Source organism: Equus caballus, chromosome 22 (genome assembly GCF_041296265.1).
Source record: "Equus caballus isolate H_3958 breed thoroughbred chromosome 22, TB-T2T, whole genome shotgun sequence".
Taxonomy (NCBI): Eukaryota; Metazoa; Chordata; class Mammalia; order Perissodactyla; family Equidae; genus Equus; species Equus caballus.
This window is the reverse complement of record NC_091705.1, coordinates 448437-472876: the sequence shown is the minus strand read 5'-3', so window position 1 is coordinate 472876 and position 24440 is coordinate 448437. Positions and strand designations below refer to the sequence as shown.

Here is a 24440-nt window from a genome sequence, read left to right as displayed (position 1 = left end):
GGAGACAAATGAAAATGAAAACATGACATGCCAAAATCTGTGGGATACAGCAAAAGCGGTTCTACAAGGGAAGTTTATAGCAATTCAGGCCTACCTCAACAAAGAAGAAAAATCCCAAATAGACAATCTAAAAGCATACCTAAAGGTACTGGAAAAAGAACAACAAACAAAGCCCAAAATCAGAAGGAAGGAAGTAATAAAAATCAGAGCAGAAATAAATGAAATAGAGACTAAGAAAACAATAGAAAAAATTAATGAAACCAAGAGCTGGTTCTTCGAAAAGATAAACAAAATGGACAAACCCTTAGCTAGACTCACCAAGAAAAAAAGAGAGAAGGCTCAAATAAATAAAATCAGAAATGAAAGAGCAGAGATTACAACGGACACCTCAGAAATACAAAAGATAATAAGAGAATACTATGAAAAGCTATACGCCAACAAATTGGATAATCTAGAAGAAATGGATAAATTCTTAGAAACATACAACCTTCCAAAACTGGACCAAGAAGATGTAGAAAATTTGAATAGACCGATCGCCAGTAAGGAGATCGAAACAGCAATCAAAAACCTCCCAAAAAATAAAAGTCCAGGACCAGATGGCTTCCCTGGTGAATTCTACCAAACACTCAAAGAAGAGTTAATACCTATCCTTCTCAAACTCTTCCAAAAAATTGAAGAGGAGGAGAGGCTTCCTAACTCCTTCTACGAAGCAAACATTATCCTGATACCAAAACCACACAAGGACAACACAAAAAAAGAAAATTACAGGCCAATATCACTGATGACCATCGACGCAAAAATCCTCAACAAAATACTAGCAAATCGAATACAACGATACATTAAAAAGATCATACATCATGATTAAGTGGGATTCATTCCGGGGATGCAGGGATGGTTTAACATCTGCAAATCTAACAACGTGATACACCACATTAACAAAATGAAGAATAAAAATCACATGATCATCTCAACAGATGCAGAGAAAGCATTTGACAAGATACAGCATCCATTTATGATAAAAACTCTAAATAAAATGGGTATAGAATACCTCAACATAATAAAGGCCATATATGACAAACCCACAGCAAATATCATTTTCAATGGAGAAAAACTGAAAGCTATCCCTCTAAGAACAGGAACCAGACAAGGATGCCCGCTGTCACCACTCTTATTTAACATAGTATTGGAAGTCCTAGCCAGAGCAATCAGGCAAGAAAAAGAAATACAAGGGATCCACATTGGAAAAGAAGAAGGGAAACTGTCATTCTTTGCAGACGACATGATTTTATATCTAGAAAACCCTAAAGAGTCCACTAAAAAACTTTCAGAAATAATAAAGGAATATAGTCAAGTTGCGGGATACAAAATCAATGTACAAAACTCAGTTGCGTTTCTATACACTAACAACGAAGTAGCAAAAAGAGAAATTCAGAATACAATCCCATTTACAATTGCAACAAAAAGAATAAAATACCTATGAATAAACTTAACCAAAGAGGTGAAAGATCTCTACACCGAAAACTATAAAACATTGTTGAAAGAAATCGAAGAAGACACAAAGAAATGGAAAGATAGTCCGTGCTCTTGGATTGGAAGAATTAACATCATTAAAATGTCCATACTTCCTAAAGCAATCTATAGATTCAACACAATCCCTATCAAAGTTCCAACAACATTTTTTACAAAAATAGAACAAAGAATCCTACAAGTTATATGGAACAACAAAAGACCCCGAATAGCCAAAGGATTCCTGAGAAAAAAGAACAAAGCTGGAGGTATCACACTCCCTGATTTCAAATTGTACTACAAAGCCATAGTAACCAAAACAGCATGGTACTGGCACAAAAACAGACACACAGATCAATGGAACAAAATTGAGAGCCCAGAAGTAAACCCACACGTTTATGGACAGCTAATATTCGACAAGGGAGCCAAGAGCATAGGATGGAGAAAGGAGAGTCTCTTCAATAAATGGTGTTGGGAAAACTGGACAGCCACATGCAAAAGAATGAAAGTACACCATTCCCTTACACCATGCACAAAAATCAACTCAAAATGGATTAAAGACTTGAATGTAAGACCCGAAACCATGAGACTTCTAGAAGAAAACATAGGCAGTATGCTCTATGACATTGGTCTGAGCAGCATATTTTCAAGTCCCATGTCTGACCGGGCAAGGGAAACAAAAGAAAAAATGAACAAATGGGAGTACATCAAACTAAAAACCTTCTGCACAGCAAAGGAAACCATCAACAAAACGAAAAGAGAACCTAACAATTGGGAGAAGCTATTTGCAAACCATATATCAAATAAGGGGTTAATATCCAAAATATACAAAGATCTTATATAGATCAACAGCAAAAAAACCAACAATCCAATTAGAAAATGGGCAAAAGATCTGAACAGAGATTTCTCCAAAGATGTCCAGATGGCCAACAGGCGTATGAAAAGATGCTCAACATCATTAGCTATCAGGGAAATGCAAATCAAAACTACAATGAGGTATCACCTCACTCCGATCAGAATGGCTATAAATAACAACACAGGAAACAACGAATGTTGGAAAGGGTGTGGAGAGAAGGGAACCCTTGTTCACTGCTGGTGGCAGTGCAAGCTGGTGCAGCCACTATGGAAAGCAGGATGGAGTATCCTCAGAAAATTAAGGATAGATCTACCATACGATCCAGCTATTCCACTGCTGGGTATTTATCCAAAGAACTTGAAAACACAAAGGGATAAAGATCCTTGCACCCCTAAGTTCATTGCGGCATTATACACAATAGCCAAGACTTGGAAGCCACCTAGGTGCCCATCAAGGGACGAATGGATAAAGAAGATGTGGTATTTATACACGATGGACTACTACTCAGCCATAAGAAATGACAAAATCCGGCCATTTGTGACAACATGGATGGACCTTGAGGGTATTATGCTGAGTGAAATAAGTCAGAGGGAGAAAGTCAAATACCATATGATCTCACTCATAAGTAGAAGATTAAAAACGACAAAAAGAAAACAAAAACACATAACATTGGAGATTGGACTGGTGGTTACCACTGGGGGAGGCAGGAGGGCAAAAGGGGTGATTAGGCTCACATGGGAGGGGATGCACTATAATTAGTGTGCGGGCGGGGAACATGATGTAATGTACACAGAATTCGAAATACGATGTACATCCGAAAAAAAGAAAAATTTAAAGAAATAAAGAAATAAATGCATCTAGATTGGTTTTTCTCAAATAAACACATTATAGTTTCTGAAAAGGCAATAATTTTATTTCTAGACCTAAACTATAATTTCTCCAGAGTAAGGAAAAGTAGCCTAAAAAGAAATTTTTCAATAAAAGCTAACCTTAAATGAAAGTACACTGCAAATACTAAAATATGACATGAATTATCAACTGACTTAATTGGAAAGATAATGTAAAATGTACTTTACCTCACCAAGTCCAAAGTTCCACGACTGCTTAGAAGGCAATTCTTTCAAAGGGATGTTACCCCTAGGGTCACAAATAAGACAGTATTAAAGTTTGATTTATTCTCTCTGAAAATTATTGTTCTAAATTATGGTTCCCAAAGTTGGCTGCAGATCAGAATTATAAGGGAAGCTTTTTAAAACATAAATAAGCTCCATCCTAAGGGTGTGGGTCAAATTTGGTATTTTGTATTTTAAAATCACCCCCTTGAGTGATTCAGTTCTGCACCCAGCTTTGAGAACCATGTTCTAAAATCACTTTCATAAAGTACATTTTAAAATTCAAGGTCTAACATGCTAATTTTTATTCATAAGTTTCTGAATACCTGGAAGTTTGACAGCAAAGAACCTAATTTTTTTATTTTATTAAATAAGTTGTGAATGTTTTATTCGTTGTGCCAATCCCATAAAAATGGCATATAGGTATTCTTTTTACAAATAGATATTTTAAATATTTCCATAAGAAAGTACTTCTAAAATAAAAACCTATTCTAATTCATGATTGTTAATTACCAAGATTTGACTAAACCACAATTATTACCAAGAAAGTTAGGAATATTCCGAAACTACAAGTTTTCTTTAAGTATAACTGCAGTCCCATAAACTCTTGATATGTTTGCTTATGCCATTAGCATCTGAATTCTATTACTCCCTTGTTCTGATTCTATACTAACCAAGCCACCTTCCCATGGAGAGCTGCCAAAAATTAGAAAACATGCTTATCATGCCAGTAAACATTCCTATATAAGTAACCCTTCTATTTCTTACTGTAAATTAATAAATTGACATTCTGGTGAGTGTGTAAGTTTCTTGAACACATAAGTCAGTTTTCTCAAATCTAATTAACACTAAGATTCAGATAAGATGACGGCTTTGTGCTGGCAAATACGAGCACCATACTCTCAACTAGGGTGATATTACTAAGATTCTGACAACTGGTAAGCCTTTGTAGAGGCCAGTCTGCCCACTCTGAGACAGCAACACCCCTACCTCACATTGCATCAATTCAACCCTTCAATACGCATTATACTAGATGCTGAATTGCATTCCCCAGATGTACCTGAAAACTTACAAACGGTTCACTGGATATATCTGGATTGTCTTCTGTGGTGCCTTCTCTTGGTAATCACTTTCAAATTTTCCTTTAAAAATAAAAGTATGCATTGAACTAAAACTCTAGCACAGACTAGTTCTTTTTTTTAAATTGGAAGCTTATTAGCATGACCCATATGGAATGAAATCACTGGTCCACACAATGTCACATAATAGAATGTCACTCTATTTTCAATTTTATACTCCTCCAAATACACACACACACACACACATATCTATATTATATATAAATATGTACTAAAAACAAAAAGACCAATAGATTATTACCCTTCTCGCGTATAACACCAACCTTTTTTTTCAGAGCTGGCTGGGAAACTATCCTTCTAAAAAAATGTACTAAGATTATTTCTTTCATGATCGTTATACTCTTTCTGATAGTTCTTGTTTGGCTGACACTTTTCTGGGTAACTTGTTTTATTAAAAGTAGAATTACTAAAAGTCAACTCTGGATTTGTAAAAGTACTTCTAATGCATCTCTCAGTGGAATGGTTTTTATCAGAACTAGTGACTGCACAAATATCTCCCATACTGTCAAAACCACACTTGTCAAAGGTTTTCTTTATACTCCACTGATCTATGTTTAATAAATTGATCACATTTTCACTAATAAAAGAGTCACAATTCTCTGACAGAAGGCTGGGTGTTGGCTGGTTCGCATCTTCAAGAAAATTTGAAACCTCTTTCCGATTTTCTTCCAAAATATGTTGTACTGACTGTTTTTCAATAATGAAGTCTGACTGTCTTCTCTCATCCATGGTTCCACAATCTTCACCTGTAACTATATCAGGTCTTTCAGTAAGGAAATTCCAATTTCCTGGACTTTGAGATAAATAAAAACATATTTAACAAGAAAAGCATAGAAAATTTTCATTTAGAAACTTAAAGTTAAATTCTTAGAGAACATACTGAGTAGCTACTAACATTTACCTGGACTATGTTTTCAGTTTTTTATTTGAATAAATAATATTGTTTTGGGTGGAAATTTGTCTAATGTGCCTCAGTGAGTATGAAAATAATCTACACTTAGTTTTGTATTTCAACACAAAAAAATGTGTTGAAATGAAGTATGATGTGGTTCAATTCACTGTTATATTAACAAAATATGACCAACCTATATCATGTCTTCTGTAATAAGGTCTAGTGAATACCCTAGACAACCACTGCATGTAACTGCTGCTCTGATGAATCAGAGAAAGATATTTTGAACACACTGCAGGGAAAAATTATCCCCAGTGTTAAAACATCAAATCAGAGGGGCTGGCCCCGTGGCCGAGTGGTTAAGTTCGCGCGCTCCGCTGCAGGCGGCCCAGTGTTCCGTTGGTTCGAATCCTGGGCGCGAACATGGCACTGCTCGTCAGACCACGCTGAGGCGGCGTCCCACATGCCACAACTAGAAGGACCCACAACGAAGAATATACAACTATGTACTGGGGGGCTTTGGGGAGAAAAAGGAAAAAAATAAAATCTTTAAAAAAAAAAAAAAAAAAAAAAAAAAAAAAAAAAAAAAAAAAAACATCAAATCAGAGTTATCAGAACACTATAACAGATATCTCTCAACCTAACAAGGATATAAAAACAACTCTGAATTTCCCAAGGGAGAGCAATACAGATACAAATGCATATATATGTAATAAAGCCAAGAGATAAAACGAATTAGATGAAAAGGTTAGCCTAGATAACTTATAAGTTCCCTTCTAATGTATAAATCATAATTCTAAGTTATGTCCAACTTGTATAAAAGAATCAAAGCTATTATACGAAATAATTAAAAATCAAGATATTCTGGGGCTGGCCCTGTGGCAGAGAGGTTAAGTTCACATGTTCCACTTCGGAAGCCCAGGGTTTCACCAGTTCAGATCCTGGGTGTGGACCTAGCACACTGCTCATTAAGCCATGCTGACATGGCGTCCCATATAGCAGAAGCAGAAGGACCTAAAGCCAGAATATACAACTATGTACTGGGGGGTTTTGGGGGTAAGAAGAAAAACAGAAATAAATAAAGATTGGCAACAGATGTTAGCTCAGGTGCCAATCTAACAACAACAAAAAATCAAGATACTCTGGATTTTGTTGCCATTGACTATCCACAAATTTACTTAGGGGTGGGCTGTTCCAGAGATTGGAGGTACCAAAGAAATTTAGAAAAGAAACATAGACTGCTAAAACTGATTGATTTCCAATTTTATTTTTTAAGTTATTCATTAAACATCTAATGAGCAGGTCCACCTGCCGTGTTCCGGGCACTATGCCACGTATTGGGGACAGAGAGAGAAAAGAATTCAGTTTGGCATTAAAGAGAGAGAGAGATTTTGTCCAGGAATGTTCATAGACCGTGATCCTACACTGTTTCTCAATACGGGTCTTAGTGGTGTTTTGAGCAGAATAATGTTATTCTGTGATATCAAAGGCATAACCTATAGCACACAATAATATACACCATCCACACCAGAGAAACTGTATTACTTTAAATGAGAAAATAAATGTAAAAGCACTTCATAAATTAGAAAGCACACTACAAATGTAAATAATCATTTTTAAACAGCATTTTAAGCATTCTGACTCAGAAGAATCACTCACTGAGAGATCTGGAGAACAGAGAAATGTATAATGCACAGTTATTGCTCACAAGAAATAGTCCGGAAGGGGAAAGAAAAACTAGAAAGTGCTAAGTGCTATTCTACAGTGTTACGACAGTAAATAAAAGAAATGCTTTTACTTGAGAAAAATCAAGTAGGTGGCATTTGAGTTGGGGACTGAATGTTGGGAAGGATTGCTACTTGTAAAGATGACAGAGAGAAATGATGCTAAAAATATAAAAGCCTTACTAAGATAAATCGATCCAACTTCTTTAACACTTTTTCCTATAGATAAAAGTTCATTCATTTACGGACTACAATATGGATAAATTCATTATCTAAATAAGCCTTTTATGTGCATTAAATATATATTTAATGTATGCCTGCCATGTGGTAGGGAGATAATACAGCTTATATTCTAGTGAAGGAAGATAATAACAAATAAATAAGATAACTAACCATTAATAAGTACAATGGATAAAAGAAATAAACAAATAAAAAAGATAATTACAGCAGCTTTATAGGTGCTACAAGATCAGACGATGGAACAACTTGTGTTGGAGGTCCTTTTCAGATAGCTGGTCAGGAAAGTTCCTAGCAAAGAAGTGATAAATAAGCTAAAGATATAGAATGATTAGACATATAAAGAGAGGAGTATGCATACTGCAGGGGGATGGAATAAACACAAATACAAGATTTGCAGCACATGTGAGAAACAAAAAGAAGAGGAGTAAAGCTAGAATAGAATCAGTGAAAGAAAACTTACGGCCTAAGGCTTAAAAGGTACAAAAGGGCCCAGATCATGTAGAGCTTTATTTTTGAAAAGAGCAATAAGAAATATTGAAAATTGCTAAGTACAAAAGTAAAACTCTCTTGCTTTTTGCCTTAAAAACTATCAGTCTGACTGCTGGGTGAATGCGAATATCCTGATTTCCATCTGGCCAAAATGAAGTTAGAGAAACAAGATTTAGCCTCATTGACTGACAGAATTATAAAACTGGACAAACTGTATGAGACAATGGCTTTCAGACTTGGGCCATTGGATAGAATAGGATAACGATCCCTGACAGAGAGAAAACAAGTAAGGTGAATGCTATGACTGCTCCTAGCTTATTGCTTGGAGAGAGTATCCAAGCCACAGAACAGAGAGGGGAAATCCAGTTGGAGCCCACAGATTCCCTTTGTTGAGGAAAGAGCACTGGAAGGTCAGGAAGACTGCAGAGAACAGAGTATGCAGGGCAGAGTACCATGAAGGAGAGTGCTTCAAAGAGAGAGGGCTCCAGAGATCTACAGAAAGTTCTCAAATCTTCAGCTAAGTACTGATCAGCACATGCGTATGAAGTAATTACCCAAGGCTGGGAAAAGCAACACCCAAGATGAGAAGATTGAACAATTCCAGGAACTCAAACAGAAATGGGAAAACTTTGTGTTTCCACCAGTTAGAGTGGAAAACCTCTTAATTCAAAGGAAATCTAAGAATACAAGAAGGATATTGCCTTAGCAGGGGGCAAAATTAGCCACAGAGTGAAGGTGTATCTGGTCCTGTTTAACAAAGTTTAAAGCAAGCCTTAATAAGATCATACTATTTCCAAGCAACTAAAATCCCAGAAAAACCTTAGGAAAATTTATAGGAATACAAAAATTTCCAGACCAAAAAGATGAAATTCATAATGTATACAATCTAAAAAAAAATTATCAGGAATGCAAAAAAGTAGAAAGTTACAACCCATAATGAAGAGAAAAATCAATTATTAGAAATAGACCAAGAAATGACACAAATGATAGAATTCGTAGACAAGGACATTAAAAGAGTTATCAGAACTATATTCCCTACATCCAAAAAGATAGATGAAAGACTGAGGATGTTGAATAGAAACATGGAAGATATAAAGAAGAGTCAAAACAAACTTCTAGAGATAAAAAATATACTGAATAGATTTACACAGAGATTAGACACCAAAGAAGATACAACTAGAGAATCTGAAGAAAAAGCAATATAATCTATATAAAATGAAACAATGAGAGAAAAAAAGATGAAAATAAATAAACAGAGCATCAATAAACTGTGACACAACTTCAAATGGACTAACTTACATGTTATTAAGGTCCCCAAAGAAGACAGGAGAGGAATAAAAAATATCCAAAAAATCAATGGCTGAATTTTCCACATTCGATAAAAACTAAGTTCACAGATCCAAGATGCTCAATGCAGCTCAAAGACAAGAAATAAAAAGAAAAGGAACATCCTAATCAATGGATAGAAATCTATGATAGAAAATCCACCATGGAGAATCTATGATAGAAAAATCTTAGAAACAGAGAAAAATTATATATTAGATACATAGATATTAAGATAAGAATGACAGCAACTTCTAGTAGGAAACAATGCAAAAGATACCTTTCAAAAAGAAAAGAATAAAAACTTACAAATACACAGAAGCTGAAAGAATTAATTACTAGCAGCCCCACACTATAAGAAATGTTAACAAAAGTCTTTCAAGGAAAATATCACCACACAGAAATCTAGATCTACACAAAATAACAAAGACCACCAAAAATGATAAATTTGTGCTTAAGTATAAAAAACATATTTTCTTAATTTTTAACTCTCTTTAAAGCAAAAAGAACAATAATATATTTTTGGATTTATAACATTTATATAAGTGAATGTATGAATACAACACCACAAAGGCCAGAGGGGAGAAACGGAAGCATACCATTACAGGGTTCTTACACAATACTTGAAGTAGTATAACACAACTAGAATATAGTCTGTCATAAATTAAAATATATACAATAAATTCTAAAGAAACCACTGAAAAACAAAACAGAGTTATAGATAACAAGCCAACAAAAGGATAAAGTAAGTCATAAAAAAGACTAAAATCAAATAAAGGCAGAAAAGAGGGAAAGGGAACAAAGATTATATGGGAGAAATAAAAAATAAATAGCAAGAGAACAGACAAATCCAATCATATATCAATTGTTGCACTAAATGTAAACTATATTCATAACCATAATACAAGTCTCAATAAATTTGAAAGGATTCAAATCACACAAAGGATGTTCCCTGTCCACAATGGAATTAATTTAGAAAGATAACAGAAAAGTCTTTAGGAACCAAATAACAAATTTCTAAATATCTCATGGAGTGAAGAAGAAATCAAAAGGAAAACTAGAAAGTTTTTTAACTGAATGAAAATAAAACAAAACATATCAAAATTTGTAGGATGCAGCAAAGCAGCAGTTATGGAAAATTTACAGCACTAAACACGTGCATTAGAAAAGAAAAATAGTCTCAAGTCAATGACCTCAGCTTTCACCTTAAGAAATCAGGAAAAAAGGAGTAAATTAAATCCAAAGTAAACAGACAAAAGGAAATAAAGATAAGAGCAGAATTCAATGAAAAAAAAACAAAAGAAATACGTGACACTGAAAGATGATTCTGTGAGAAAATAAATAAAATTGGCAAGTCTCTAATCAGAATAATCACTGGGAAAAAGGGGAGAAGAAACAACTTACCCATATTAGTAATGGGAGAAAAGACATCACTACAGAAGTTAAAGATTTCATACGCATAATAAGGAGATATTATGAATAACTTTAAGTCAATAAATTTTACAACATAGATAAAATCGATACATTTTTTGTATGACACAAACTACCAAAGCTCACTAAAAAAATAATAATCCAACTAGCCTTCTATCTAGTAAAAAATGGAAATTATAGTAAAAAAAAAAAAAACCTTCTCACAAAAAGAACTTCATACCAACTGACTTCACTAATGAACTCTACCAGACATTTAAGGAAGAAATGTACCAATCCTACACAAACTCTTTCAGAAAATTACACAGGAGGGAATACTTCTCAACTCATTCCATGACACCAACATTAGGCTGATATCAAAACCAGACTAAGATATTACAAGATATTACTAGAAAGTAATCTCCCTCATGAAGACTAATGTAAAAATCCCTAACAAAATTTTGGCAAATCAAATCCAATGAATGCATAACAAGGTTAGCACATTGTGACCAAGCAGGGTTTATCTCAGGAATACAAGGTTGGTTTAACATTCAAAATTAATCAATTGTGGGGCCAGACTTCTGGAATGAGAGACTGAGAAACCTGGCAAATCTTGTGCCCTAAAAGCAGTAACAGAACCAGATAACACTCACCAAAAAAATCATCTCAAATATGGGGAGTGACCAATGGCATCCAATAAACTGTGAAGCAGTACTTCAAGAAAAACTACTCAACCTTAGTAGAACCAGTGGGAGCCTGTGGAGTTTTAGCCTTAGGCTGCCACCATCCCTCCACCCCCAACTCCATGGCTGGTAGCCTACCAAGGCTGAGCTTGTCTGGAGAGGGTCGGGAAGGTGGGAGACTCATGCCCAGGGAATTTGTCAAAAATAATCATGGTCTTGGTGGCAAACTATCAAAGAAGCCCAAAATTGCAGCTGCCTGAGGCTGAGATATTTGGAGCAAGCAAAAACCATCCAGAAATTTCATAGAGAGATCCAGAAAACAAAAAGGTACAAGAGGCTTTGATAAACTCCCAGACCCTCCTGGTGGTCTGGAAGGTTGCATACATGTGTAAGGCTGAGTGCAGACTCAGGAGAGACCAGAAAGAGCTACAGGTATCTACTCATCCCTGGCTGAGTGTAAGGTCTTGTGCAAGGGAGGAAGCCTTGTTAGCTGAAGGTACTTAAACACAACCTCCAACTAATCATTGGTTGGCCTCTAAGCACTGCTTAGAGGGAAATTTATACCTTTTAATGCCTGTATTAGGAGAGAAGAAATATATCAAATCAGTAAGTTAAGCTTGCACTTTAAGAAACTAAAAAAAGACAGGCAAACTAAGCCAAAAGCAAGCAGAAAAAGGAAATCATAAACATTAGGGCAGAGATCAATGGAATGAAAAACAGAAAAATAGAGAAAATTGATAAAACCCTAAACTTAGTTCTTTAAAAAGACCAATAAAATTAGCAAATCTTCAGCTACACTGACCAAGAAAAAAAGGAGAAAAGACACAGATGTAGAACTCAAAAAGGGACATCAACACCAACCTGACAGAAACTGAAAGGATTTCAAGGGAATACTATAAATCACCTTATGCTAACAAATCATACAACTTAGATGAAGCGGATTAATTCCTAGAAAAACACATATTACTACAACTGATTCAAGAAGAAATTAGAAAATCTGAATAGATCTTTACACAAGTAAAAAAAATTAGTAAAAAGCCTTCCCACTAAGAATAGCCCTGATGCAAAAACATCTAAAGAATCCACAAATTCTTCTATTAAATAGAGCAAACTCTTTACACTTTATTATATGAGGCCAGTATTATCCTGATATGAAAGCCAGACAAAAAACATAAGAAGAAAAGAAAAATTCAGACCAATTTTCCTAATGAATATGGAGGCAAAAATCATAAACAAAATATTAGCAAACCAAATCCAGCATTACATGAAGAGGTTTATATATAATGACCAAGCAGCTTTTAACCCAGGAGTGCAAGGTAGTTTAATACTTCAAAAGACGGTAATATATTACATGTTAATAGAATAAAGGAAAAAACTAGATGATAATCTCAAGGGACACAGAAAGAGCATTTGACAAAATCCATGATAAAAACGTTCAATGAACTAGGAATAGAAGGGACTTTCCTCAACCTGATAAAGGGCACCTACAAAAAAACCTACAGCTAATATCATACTTAATAGTGAAGGCTAAATGCTTTTTCCCTAAGAGTGGGAAAAATGCAAGCATGTCCACTCTTGTCACTGCTATTCAACACTGTACTAGAGGTTGTAGTCACTCAGGCAAGAAAAACAAGTAAAAGGCAACCAGATTGAAAAAGGAGAGATAAAAACACCTTTATTTATAGACAACATAATCCAGTATGGTGAAACTCCTAAAGAATCCACAAAAATACTACTAGAACTAATAATGATCTCAGCAAAGTTGAAGGATACAAGATCAATATACAAAAATTAATTGTATTTCTATACACTAGCAATGAACAATCCAAAAATGAAATTAAGAAAATAACTCCATTCACAACAGCATAAAAAGAATAAGATACTTAGAAATAAATTTAACAAAAGCAGCACACTGCTTATATATTGAAAACTACAATACATCACTGAGGGGCCAGCCCAGTGGCCAAGTGGTTAAGTTCACACGCTCCACTTCAGCGGCCCAAGGTTTTGCCGGTTCGGATCCTGGACGCGGACATGGCACCACTCATCAGGCCACATTGAGGCAGTATCCCACATGCTACAAGTAGAAGGACCCACAACTAGAATATATAGCTGTGTACTGGGGGGATTTGCGGAGAAAAAGCAGGACAAAAAAAAAAGGATTGGCAACAGTTGTTAGCTCAGGTACCAATCTTTAAAAAAAAAAATCCATTACTCAGAGAAATTAAAGAAGATCAAACACAATGTAATATGGTTCAGCCATAAAAAAGGAAATCTTGCCATTTGTGACAACATAGATGAAGAGGGAGAACATTATGCTAAGTGAAATAAGTCAGACACAGAAAGACAAACACTATATGATTTCACCCATACATGGAATCTAAAACGTCACACTCGAAGCAGAGAATAGAATGGTGGTTGCCAGATGCTGGCGAGTAGGGCAAATGAGATATTAGTCAAAGGGTACAAACTTCCAGTTATAAGATGAGTAAGTTCTGGGGATCTAATGTACAAGATGATGACTATAGTTAATAATACTATATTGTATACTTGTAAATTGCATATTTGTTAATAGAGCAGATCTTAAGTGGTCTGATCACATACCCAAAAATGGTAACTATTTGAGGTGATGAATGTGTTAATTAGCTTGACTGTGGTAATCATTTCACAATGTATATGTATAGGAAATCATCATCTTGAACATCTTAAATATATACAATTTTTATTTGTCAATTATATCTCAATAAATCTGGAAAAATAAAACTCTTCAAACACACTGGAAGGTTCTCTCATGCCCCTCCAAGTCCACACCTCCCAACAGTAACCACCATTCTGAGTGCTATCACCATTCATTAATTCAGCCAGGTTCTGAACTCCACATAAATGGAATTACACAATGGTCCTCTTTTTGTGTTGAGATTCTTCCATGGAGATGCTTGTTACTGCATGTATCAGCAGTTTATTTTTTTTCATTTCTGTGTATTATTTCACTGCATGAATATTATATAATATTCTATTCTTTTGTGTGTGTGTGAGGGAGACTGGCCCTGAGCTAACATCTGTTGCCTATCTTCCTCTTTTTGCTTGAGGAAGATTGTCACTGAGCTAACCTCTATGTCAATCTTCCTCTATTTTATGTGGGATGCCACCACAGTGCGGCTTGACAAGTGGTGCTAGGTCTGCACCTGGGATCCAAACTTGCAAACCCTAGGCCACCGAAGTGGAGCATGCAAACTTAACCACTATGCCACCAGGCCAGCCCCATAATATTCTATTATTAATGGACATCTCGGTTAGTTCAAATTTGGGACCACTATGAATAAAGCTGTTACGACATTCAAAAAAAAAATGAATAGGAGAAACATTTCATGTTCATGGATTGGAAAAATCACTATTGTTAAGATGGCAATTTTCCCCAAATTGATCTACAGATTCAATACAATCCCTATCAAAATCCAAGTAGGCTTTTTTTATCTCCAGAAACTGACAGGTTGATGCTAAAATTTACATGGAAATGCAAAGGACTAAGAAAAGCCAAAACATTTTCAAAAAAGAACAATAAACTGGAAGACTAATACAGTTCTCAATTTCAAAACATACAGTAAAGCTATAGCAATCAGGACAGTGTGGCACTGACATAAAGATAGACATAATTAACCGATGGAACAGAACTGAGATTCCTGGGGGAAAAGAAAAACAACTTACATTTTTGGTCAATCGATTTTCAACAAAGGTACCAAAGCAATTCAGTGGGGAAAAGATATTCTTTCCTTTCCACAAATGCAAATGGTGAATTTAGACCCTTACCTCACACAATACATAAGAGTTAACTCAAAACAGATCATAGACCTAAATGTAAGATCTAAAACTACAAGACAGAAAAAAACATAGGAAAAAATCTTCATGGCCCTGGCTTAGTCAAAGACTTGTTAGCTATGACAACACACAAACAATTTCTAAATGAAAAAATTAATAAACTGTATCTCATCAAAATTAAAACCTTTTTTACTTCAAAAAGACTACCACTAAGGAAAGGAAAAAGGTAAGCATTTCACCAAAGATACACAAATGGCTGATAAGCACATGAAAAGATGCCAACATCATTAGTCATTAGGGAAATGCAAAATTAAAACCAAAGTAAGATACTATTACATATTGATTAGAATGGCAGATATATTTAAAAGACTGACTTTACCAAGTGTTGTCAAAGGTATGCTGCAACTGGAACTCTCATACACTGCTGATGCGATGTAAAATGGTACAAATCACTTTAGAAAACAGTTTGTCAGTTTCTTAAAAATTTAATCATATACCTACCATATGACCCAGCCATTCCACTCGTAGATATTTCCCCAAGAGAAATGAAAGCATATGTCTAAACAAAGACTTCTATATGAACTTTCATAGCAGCTTTATTTGGAATAGCCAAAACTTGGAGAAAAAAGCCAAATGGTCATCAACAGATGAATAAACTGTGCTATGGCCATACAATGGAATACTACTCAGCAATAAAAAGGAATGAACCATTGATATACACAACCAACGACATAGATGAATCTCAAATTATGCTAGGTCAAAGAAGCTAGACCAAAACAAGGAAAACATACTGTATTAATGCAATTTATATAAAATTCTAGAAAATACAAACTAATCAACAGTGATAGAAAGCAGATCAGCAGTTGCCTTGGGATGGGAGTAAGGGATGTAAAGTAGCCAGAGGAAGGGATTACAAAGGTGCCCAAAGAAACTACTGGGGATGATGAATGGTCATTACTTTTGACATATGTCACAACTTACCAAAGTGCACATTTTAGATAAGTTCAGTTTATGGTATGTTGATTATACATTAATAAAGTGTGAAAAAAAATAGACCTAAGGACAAAGAGGAAACAAAAAGAACTGTTATATGGCTATTACAATTCTAGGCAAGAGGCAGTGGTGGCTTAGACTGAAATGGAACCTGTAGAGATGGAGACATGAGTAGATAACTTTAAAGTTTATTAGAATACAGAATTGACAATACTTTGTGAAACGGATATTGGGAGTTGAAGGAAAGGAAGGAATCAGGTACAACTTTTTTTTAGCTTAAGCAACTAAGTGAATAGTGGTGCCATTTACTAAAATGAGGAAGACTGAGACAGAATTACAGAGTCAAAGTTTCTCATTATGATTACCAAGAGTGATTCAAACTGGTTTTACAAGTTTAATGTCTTTTAAAACAACAAACCAGAGTTTAAATACAGACACCTAGAAAATAAAAATGGGGCACTGATCAACTACCATAAATATGAAAAAAATATTATTATGTTTATGATAAAGAAAAAGAAAGTAGTAATTCATAAAACAGGGATTATAAAACAGATGGAAAGCACCTTGGCCCAAAATTTTTTTTAAAATAAATAAATGAAAGGTAGATATGTACATCAGAAAATCGTTACTTATAACTACTTTAATTAAATGCTACATTTTACTTACAGTGGTTTTTTTTCCTTAGAAGTTTTACTTAGGTCTGTTTATGTTTCTAACTAAAAATACTTCTGTCCAGTAAAATCAAATTAATAACTCAAAGAAAGCATGCTACAGGTTCTTTATTTCCTTCAACATCTTTGCTTACCTGTTTAATCTTTCAAATAATGTTCCAAATTGTGCTGTTTTATATGATGGACTGAAAGCATCTTGATTTTTGTTTAATTCGGAAATCACGGAATTAAAATAATTAACATTACTGAGCTGAAAAAAAAAAAAGGAAGAACCTGCCAAAAGGGTAAATGTACATATATACAATTTAAATAATTTACCGTAAAACCTCATTTAAGTAGACATCTATAGTTTAAAAATGTATTTTTTAGTCTAAAAGAAAGAGTGTCCTTATTGAAAACAAAATAAATACTGTTCTAATAATGAAAGCAGTGTCAGTATTTGAATGACTGCTAAAATAACAGGGTTGATCTATGGTGAGCTAACCATTTTCTCAGAGGTAAAAAAAGATTAAAAAAAAAAAGACCCGGAACACCAAGATCTTGAGTAAATAAAAGTTAAATATCGCTGACAGAAAATAATGATTTCTCCCAAGGAAACAACTGTACTTATCTCAGTTCCTCCATTTACTAAGTAATTTTAGACTGCTACTTTAATCTTTTGTTTAAAAAAAGATTTTATCTTTCTTCTTTCTCTCCAAAACCTCCCGGTACATAGTTGTGTATTTTTAGTTGTGGGTCCTTCTAGTTGTGTCATGTGGGACACCGACTTAGCATGGCCTGACGAGCTGTGCCATGTCCACGTCCAGGATTCGAACCGGCAAAACCCTGGGCCACCGTAGTGGAGCGCGTGAACTTAACCACTCGGCCACAGGGCCAGCCTCTGCTACTTTAATCTTTCTGAATATCGCTACCACTGAGTGCAAAACGGGGAAAGTATGGACAGACTCTTGTGAAAATCAGATGTGATAACCCATTTGTTAATGAGGAAGGTACCATATAAAGATATTATAATGGCCCAACACTAATCTATCCAGCAATAATAATTCATATCTGTAGTATATTTTATGTATAAGCCATGAAACACAGAAACGAGACGTCCAAAGACAAGCAATGACAGACAGAGTCAGAAAAAAAAAAGACGTGCAGGCAAAAAGAGATACTAAAAGTCTTTTTTTAAAAAAAACGTCTAAAATCAACAAAAGCTGAAAATAAAGTCTGATAACACATCTCATCTCAGCCTCAGAGAGACAGTGTCAATGGTGCAGGGACAATGTCATCCCTTGAAGCGAGAAACACACAAACAAATCAAAACAGAAGAGAATATTATATATTGGCTCAATCTACTTCTCCAGGGACTAGTAAGCCCCAGACCACTTTTTATTCTAACCTGTTTTTCAACTCATTTTCTTATGTAATTTATAGTCTCATTTTAATTTTCCTGAAATCTCTCCAAATATATATCCAAATAAATAAATTCCCTAATACTTCACAATGTGACACCACACCTTACCAGGGACGTTAGCTTCTCTTTTCTCTCTTCTGCCATATGAAGTACAACATTATTTACCCCTTTGGAGATAATCACTAACCTGCAGTCTCTAAGTAGAAGATTATTCAAGTATAGATTACACAGGGTCTCATTCTCTATCCTATAAACTATTTAACAAAGCAAGGATGAGTTAAAGCTGATGTAGGATGCAAGTTTTAGTCTTGTAAAATACAAATGGAATGGGTAACTGAATGTTTTTCATTGCATCACTCGAAAATTATTGGGGGGCCAGCCCAGTGGCATAGTGGTTAAGTTCCCACACTATGCTTCGGCGGCCCAGGGTTCACTGGTTCAGATCCTGGGCACAGACCTACATACCACTCAACAAACCATGCTGTGGCAGCAACCCATATACAAAATGGAGGAAGAGGGCCACAGGTGTTAGCTCAGCAACAATATTCCTCAAACAAAAAGAGGAAGACTGGCAACAGATGTTGGCTCAGGGCCAATCTTCCTCACCAAAGCAACAACAAAAAATTATTGGGTCCTTAAATTAATAAGCCTAGCACAATACTTCATTTTCCCTTCTCTGAAAAGCAGAAAACATACTTCAATAAAATTGAATATCATTACATATTGTATATAACTGTAATACTGTAATATATAACTACAATTTATAAATTATTATAAATTTGCTAATTATAAATTAATTGAGAAATAGTACACAAATATGACATAAAACCACCTCATGCTAAAAATGGGAGAGATTCAAAACTAAATATTCTTGTTAACCTTGTTAACAAGATAGAGCGTTTACATAACCATTTTACTCACTACCATTATATATTAGTATAGTAACCTTTAATAATTTTATATTTTTTAACTCTATGTAAACTTAGTAAAAGATCATTTCTTGGTATGTTCTATGGCATATATATTTCAAACTTCAAAAATTTGGATGTTTTTATAATTTTAACTATAGAGACTACAACGATTGAACATTTTAGCACGAAATATCTCTATCTATATACATATATGTGTATAGTCTTGGATGGAAGTGCATATAACCAGCTATCTTTCAAGTCATAGAAAGAATCAAGCCATCACAACTTATACTTTAACAGATTACTATGACATCACTGAGATTATGTACTGCTATTCACAGGATCCTTTCCATATCATGTATACTGGGCCATCATGACATCACCAACTACTCCTTTACTGTGATTACAATCAAGTATTACATAACACATTGAACTATGGTCAATTTTACTATCAATAATTTTATAAAAAGATGATGATTTCAAAGACTTTTAAAGAACATTCCAGTTTTGGGATTCATAATCTTCTACAGCCCAGAGAATTAAGTTTTTGACCTAAGAAGAATTATTATACTTAATTTCTCTCCTAATTTGGCTATATCTATAGCAACCCACAACTAATATTTTTTCAATCCATAAAAAGAAAAAAAGAGCATATCACAAAAAATAAAATGCTAAGAACTAGTGATTGAAAGGGACCTGTTCACAAACAACCAACCCACTAACTGGGAAAAAATATTTGCAAGTCATATATCTGACAAAGGCTTAATATCCATAATATATAAAGAACTCACACAACTCAACAACAAAAAAAATCAAACAACCCGATCAAAAAATGGGCAGGAGACATGAACAGACATTTCTCCAAAGAAGAAATACGGATGGCCAAATAGACACATGAAAAGAAGTTCCTCATCGCTGATCATCAGGGAAATGCAAATCAAAACTACACTAAGCTATCACCTTACACCCATTAGAATGACACAAATAACTAAAACAAATAGTAACAAATGTTGGAGAGGTTGTGGAGAAAAAGGAACCCTCATACACTGCTGGTGGGAATGCAAACTGGTGCAGCCACTATGGAAAACAGTACGGATATTCCTCAAAAAATTAAAAATAGAAACACCTTATGACTCAGCCATCCCACTACTGGGTATCTATCCAAAGAGCTTGAAGTCAGCAATTCCAAAAGTCCCATGCACCCCAGTGTCCACTGCAGCGTTATTTACAATAGCCAAGATGTGGAAGCAACCTAAGTGCCCATCAACAGATGACTGGATAAAGAAGATGTGGTATATATATACAATAGAATACTACTCAGCCATAGAAAAGAACAAAATCGTCCCATTTGCAACAACATGGATGGACCTTGAGGGAATTATGTTAAGTGAAATAAGCCAGATAGAGGAGGACAATTTCTGTATGACTCCTCTCATATGAGGAATTTAAAAATGTAGACAAAGACAACAGATTAGTGGCTACCAGGGGAAAGATGGGGTGGGGGTTGGGCACAAAGGGTGAAGGGGTGCACCTACAACACAACTGACAAACAATAATGTACAAATGAAATTTCACAAGATTGTAACCTATCTAACTCAATAAAGACTTGTATTTAAAAAAAGAAAGGTACCTGTTCATTCTGCTTTTTTTTCATATGCAACTTTCTGAGGACTAGGCACTATTCTGGGAATAAAATTTTGTCTTGTAATATCTCTGTTAGAAGCTAATTCTGCTGACAAAGATGGTGGTGTGAAGCTGCAGTTTTCTATTCTGCTCAATTGAGGTTCGAACATTGTATATGAGTCCATGACTTGTGAGGACTATAGGAAAGAAGATACAATCATGTGATTTGCCAAAATATATAAACTAGAGACAAGGAAAGTTAAAATAAAAGTGAAAAAGGTCACGAGTTAGAGAAAAAGTCCCAAGTAAAGGCAAGTCATCAGTAACTGACAGTCCTTACTAAGACAAGAGAGGTTATCAACTAAGATTATACTTGAGCTCCTTTCCATCTGCCTTTCTCACCGATGGTCCCCTCTACCCTCAAGCTCCATACCTGCATGTCATCTCCTAATGACAGGAAATCTAAGTTTCATTTATCTACAATTCAGGTGAAAGATTTCCAAGAGATTTTAGTATCACTGCCATTATCTTTCTGACGTAGCTTAACTTTGGCTATTCAAAGGAAAGAATAATTAATAATATGGCATTGGACTTTCACATTTCAAGCTTTAATCACAATCTATGTGTTTTCTAATTGATTAAAGTCTTATTTGCTAAAAAATAATTATTTGAAATATACTTTGAAAGAAAAATAATCTTGGGATCAACATGAATATTGAAAATCACAATTTGATATAAAATAAAACAGTCGGGTCACCACGTTTGAAAACATGAATCGCTCAACGATCACATGAACCCAAAGGAGAACTCCCCAAATGAATTATCCTTTGCAGCTCTTCAGTGACAGGCAGAATCAAATGCTTTGCACACAAAGGCCTAGTCTACATTACCAGAACTCCAAAGGGTTTCTCATAAGCAATCGTTAAAATATTCTTAAGGTATAGGTTTCTTACATTAAAAACTTCTAAAAGAACAATTTTAAAGACTAAAAATTTTTTTAAAGGATAACTAATTTTCTCTGATTCTCAAAAAATTTATATCACTTGATGGTGAAATTGGCAGAAAGTGAGCCACTGATGATTAAGTAGCTAGGAATTAAAGTTTTCTTCCCTTTTGCAATTACTGATTATAGCTTTTAGCTGTTTAACCCACTCATTGTTAATTGTGCTGTTTAGGCAATATGCTGACTCCCGCTAGGCTCCTATAGGTAACATCTTCCTGGTGCCTGCATCACCATGGTAATGCGTGTGTGAGCTGTTTTTCAGGAATTGGAACTCCTTGTCCACTTCAGGCCAGTTGAGACCACCAACTCATCAACTGGGCCCACGGAGATGTCCGACAGGTGACTTGAAGAGGCTAAAAACTCTCCCCTCAGATCATGCTGATGTCGCCATTTTGTGAACATGGGTCCTATGAAGAGGCATCAAGCTGACTACGCTTGTGCAGATAATCATTACCTCACCTCTCCTCACCTCCAATCACCTCTCTCCACATTTCAGACCACGTTGACCCCGGCCCATATATATCCCTGAGTCTCTCTTTTCGGGGAAGCAAATTTCAGGCTCATGAGCTCGCTTCCTCACATGGCTACCTTGTGAGTAAACCCTCTCTCTGCTGCTATCTCGTCATCTCAGTGTTTGGCTTTCTGGGCGGCGGGCAAAAATGAACCTGGTTGGGTAACAGTGGCATGTCACAATTGTTAAAATAACTTAAAAAATTTTTTGTTTAACTCTCACCTTAACTGGGCCAAGTTCTTCCTTGCTGCCTTGTCTTTGATAGTGTAAACTAATGAAAAGAAAATGTAACAGTTAAACACATAGGTGGCAATAAAATTGATTATCTTTTATAAATATTTAAAATTCATACTGTTCTATACAAATATGAAAACATATGGAACTCTTAAGTAAATCATTCCAGGGTTATAATATTACTGTGTTTTATAAAAATTATATTATTACTAGAGAGAGATTTTTATGATAAGGAAAGTCAAACTATGCATCTAAAAAACACTTAGCATGGATATTAGTTCATTGACAAAGGTCTTAATAGTTTAATAATACTGCTAACAGTCAAACAAACAAAAACTGGAGCTAGGATAATCCCTTTATCCATTTTCCAATGAATAAAACAGAGTTGATAATGACTCTTTCAAATACCTAATAATATACAACCTAGCTAAAACCTACTTGTTTTCCGTATCATCAATGCAGAGGTCAGACGGGACAAGATGAGGTGACATTGGAAGTTCTAAATCATGTTTTCTCAGGGGCATTTTTATGTCTCTATTCATATTCACATGGATCGGTTTTCTCACAGTTTCTATAATGAAAAAGTTGCAATTAAAAATTAAGAATGAATAATAAAATCTTTTAAAAGCATTGGTTGATATACCATGGTCATTAAGTAAATGTACATCTTAGATATTTACTAAAACCACCTATATTCTATACATGATAGAAGACATTACAGTACTAGCAACTATCACAGATAATTCAAATCATCTTTTTCTTCATCATCTTACATTCTCCTCATGAAAGGGGCCCTACAAATTTTGCTTTATTTTTTGATTCCTTCAAAACTTCCCTAACCCCTAGACTGTATCAGTTGCTATATTACACATTCCCACAGCACTACATATGTTCTCTATTATAGCACTTACCATAGTTTACTGTACTTGATTAACTCTATCTCCCTCACTAGATTTTTAAACTTTAGATGCAGCAGCCTTGTCTCTCCTTATAGACGATATAACTATTTTGACCGCTTAGTACTTTTAATTATGATCCTTTTCCAGGAAATGCTTTTTACACATGCACAAACTACAGAGTTGTAGTGGAGAGCTTCTATCTTCTTATATAACCCTGCTTCCCTGGAAAAAATAATTGGTTTAGTGGCAACCACCTGCCACTCAATAATGGCATTACACCCCTCTGGTTATAAGTAATTGTTCCAGTGCTGAGACCTGACACCAGCAGAGCAAGGCAACATCCTTCCAGCGGAATTAAAAAATTCAGAATCAGAGAAGCAGCTCTCAGTATTTCCCTGGTGGTGAAATTGGAGAGATGAGCAATGTTAGTTCATAGTGGGGTTTTTTTGGATTTTATTTTTCCTTTTTCTCCCCAAAGCCCCCTGGTACATAGCTTCCAGTTGTCAATGTTAGTTTTTTAATGTCACATTTTAAGCTTCATTGATGAAGACAGTCTGAGAGAATAAAACTAGTATCTGAAGTGAAAAAGAATCTTGGTAGTATTCAATTTCCTGACTCAAGCAGTCTCTGAGGCCCAGATGCACCACTACCCTTCCTTTCAGTTAAGTGTCTTAGTCCGTTCAGGCTGCTATAACGGACTACCATAGACTGGGTGAACTATACAAAATAGAAATTTATTTCTCAGTTTGGAGGCTGGGCAGTCCAAGATCAAAGTGCTGGCAGATTCGCTGTCTGGTGAGGGCTCGCTTCCTGGTTCACAGACAGCTGTCTTCTCCCTGTGTCCTCACACAGTGGTAGAGGTGAGAGAACTCTCTGGGGTCTCTTTTACAAGGGCACTAATTCCATTCATCAGGGTCCACTCTCCTGACCCAATCACCTCCTAAAGGCCCAACCTCCTAATATCACATCAACATATGAATTTTGGGGGCACACAAACATTCAGTCC

At 35.2% G+C, this 24440-nt stretch overlaps 1 long non-coding RNA gene and 1 pseudogene across 1 annotated transcript in view; both read right to left on the bottom strand.

Moving 5' to 3' along the window:
• LOC111767608 (uncharacterized) overlaps window positions 1-24440 on the bottom strand; it is a 160940-nt gene that overhangs the window by 106867 nt on the left and 29633 nt on the right. The window lies entirely within an intron of this gene.
• Window positions 1-24440, bottom strand: part of LOC138920190 (regulator of DNA class I crossover intermediates 1-like) — a 72579-nt pseudogene that overhangs the window by 18879 nt on the left and 29260 nt on the right.